A 3,097-nucleotide genomic window follows, 5' to 3' on the forward strand; every position below is an offset into this window, starting at 1 on the left:
TCATAATCCAGGCTATAACTTTTAAACAGTCAACACATATAAACAGTACAAGTTGAAATACTTACTGAGGAGGAGATTGCGCAGTCCCAGCCTTCTGGCTGCAAAGCAAATACCTGTCTTCTTGGTACCGTCTTCTGTATACTACAGCGGGCTTTATCACTGTTTTGTTGTTTTGGTCACTGTAGTTTTAGGTCACCTGGTACTGTAGCAGGACGAATGTGGGGGAAGCAGTGCACTTCCAGTGAAGACATTGTTAGAGAGATATGGCTTGGTTGTGAAAATAAAAAGGGAAGTGGTGTGGAAGGATGTGGACATGTGAAAACAAGAGATAGGAGACAGAGGAGGAAAACACGCCGTGTAATAAACAGCAATATGCGTGATGTACAGCGGGAGACATGGCAGCGCTTTCAAACAGAAGTTATACCTGAATGATCAATCTGCATGGATGTGCAGAGCTCCAGTAACTGGAGAATATTACATACCTAGCACTCAAAACAGGCAAAGGAGGGTGTTAGCTTCAGTAAATAATGTGTGCACAGATTATTACCTAATAGACTTCCCCACGGCGATGATGGACCCTCTCGGGGAAGACCTAACACTAGTCTAGCAATAAAAACATAATATTCCTTGTGCTGCTAATCATAAATGGTATACATATTTCATCAAGCAGACAGACAAATGATTGCGCTCAAGGCTGCACCTGAAATGAAAACCAACAGGGGCAATGCAGAGCCCCACTGGGGCTAAATACGTCCCTTAAAGAGACACTGAAGCGAAAAAAAAATGATGATATTATGATTTGTATGTGTAGCACAGCTAAGAAATAAAACATTAAAATCAGATACATCAGTGTAATTGTTTCCAGTACAGGAAGAGTTGAGAAACTCCAGTTGTTATCTCTATGCAAACAAGCCATTAAGCTCTCCGACTAAGTTAGTGATGGAGAGGGCTGTTATCTGACTTTAATTATCTCAACTGTAAGTGGACTGTTTACTTTTCCTCTGCCAGAGGAGAGGTCATCAGTTCACAGACTGCTCTGAAAGACTCATTTTGAATGCTGAGTGTTGTGTAATCTGCACATATTATAGAATGATGCAATGTTAGAAAAAACACTCTATACCTGAAAATAAAAGTATGAGAATATTTCCTTTGCTGCTAATCTTCTAGTAATAATTCATAGTACACAACCAATTCATTATATCATATTTTTTTTTTCGCTTCAGTGTCTCTTTAAAGAGAACCTGTAACAAAAAAAGTCCGCTGGGGGCTACTCACCTCGGCAGGGGGAATCCTCAGGGTCTCAATGAGGCTTCCCCCTCTTCTGTAGCTGCAGGCAATCCAGCGCTGGCTCGCCCAAAGTGTCCCGCAATCCAGGGCTCAACAAGCCGACAAGGCTTGAGATATTTACCTACTCTGGCTCCAGCGGGGGCGCTGTTGCGGCTCTCCGCACGGAGATAGGCGAAAATAGCCGATCTCTGTTGGGTCCACTCTACTACGCAGGCGCAGGAGACTTGCACCTGTGCAGTAGAGCGGCCCGACACCGATCGGCTATTTCCGCCTATCGAAGAGCCGATACTGCGCCTGCGCTGGAGCCGGGGAGGTAAATATTTACATCCTCGCCGTTCCGGGAGGATTTTCGCCACCGCCGTGGGACACAGGAGGACGGGAGAAACCTCAATAGGATCCGAAGGCTTCCCCCACCCGAGGTGAGTACCCCCCAGGGGAACTTTTTCTCATTACAGCTTTTCTTTAAATGCACAACAGATTCAAATTATGTACCAAATCTAATCTAAAAATTTTGAATGTAGATTTGAAACATTAATTGCTTCAAATCTACATTCAAATTTTTTAGATTAGATTTAGTACATAATTTGCATCTGTTTTGCATTCAAGGCATGTATTTAGCCCCAGTGGGGCTCTGCATTGCCTCTGCTGGTTTTCATTTCAGGTGCAGCCTTGAGTGCTATCATTTGTCAATATGTGTGATGCCTGCTACATGTAGCTGCAGATGCCAAAGAAGCTCCAGTCTCCCCAATTTCTCCAGTCTCCAGGGTGACAGAATATTTTCCTTTTTTCGTCTTGATTATATGTAAGGTTATAATTTGAGGTCATTTTCTATTACCTGCATTTGGTGCACACACCCCACCCCCACATACTACCTGCATGGAGGTTGCATTTTTAAGTGGCGTACCACTGGGCACTCAGTATCCTTCACATCCCAAAAACATACAGAAACTTTCATAGGCTTCCAAACGAAAAAAAAATAAATTGTCCAAAGTCCATCTTTACAGTGGTGTGGTGTAACAGATGCTATTTAACAAGGCTTACTGCACTGCAATACACCTCCTTTGCAACATTCACAGTGTGGGAGAAGCATTGCGGTAAAACAGGTGTGGTATGGTAACGCACTGCATGCAGTGAATTACTAGAGATGTCGCGAACCGCCGATTTTCGGTTCGCGAACCGGGTTCGCGAACTTCCGCGGAAGGTTCGGTTCACGGAAAAGTTTGCGAACCGCAATAGACTTTAATGGGGAGGCGAACTTTGAAAAATAGAAAAAATTATGCTGGCCACAAAAGTGATGGAAAAGATGTTTCAAGGGGTCTAACACATGGAGGGGGGCATGGCGGAGTGGGATACATGCCAAAAGTCCCGGGGAAAAATCTGGATGTGACGCAAAGCAGCGTTTTAAGGGCAGAAATCACATTGAATGCTAAATTGCAGGCCTAACGTGCTTTAAAACATCTTGCATGTGTATACATCAATCAGGGAGTGTAATTAGAGTACTCCTTCACACTGACACACCAAACTCACTGTGTAACGCACCGCAAACAGCTGTTTGTGTAGTGACGGCCATGCTGGACTACTGCGCAACATGGCGAGATTGCTCTTCCTCACTCAGTGATGTCAGGTAATGTGTGACTTCCTTCTCAACTTTCCATGGCATTGTTAAAAAGCTTACGTTTTGTTTTTAAATTACATTTTCTACTTGCTGTGTACTTGTTCAGTACCGCTACAATGAGAATCCTGTGGAGGCGGGCAAGTCTGCCATTGTGACCCCGGGTAATGGCCGGGGAATGAGGGGTTTGAATCCGGT

At 44.2% G+C, this 3,097-nt stretch overlaps 1 protein-coding gene across 3 annotated transcripts in view; it reads right to left on the bottom strand.

Moving 5' to 3' along the window:
* Nucleotides 1-253, bottom strand: part of LOC137528212 (C5a anaphylatoxin chemotactic receptor 1-like) — a 50,100-nt gene extending 49,847 nt beyond the window's left edge. For all 3 annotated transcript variants that reach the window (XM_068249482.1, XM_068249481.1, XM_068249480.1), the window contains exon 1: nucleotides 66-253. The gene's annotated coding sequence lies outside the window, so the exon portion shown is untranslated. The remainder of the gene's footprint in view (nucleotides 1-65) is intronic.
* Between the last annotated feature and the right edge of the window lie 2,844 nt (nucleotides 254-3,097).

The sequence above is a fragment of the Hyperolius riggenbachi genome, chromosome 8 (genome assembly GCF_040937935.1).
Source record: "Hyperolius riggenbachi isolate aHypRig1 chromosome 8, aHypRig1.pri, whole genome shotgun sequence".
NCBI classification, from domain to species: Eukaryota; Metazoa; Chordata; class Amphibia; order Anura; family Hyperoliidae; genus Hyperolius; species Hyperolius riggenbachi.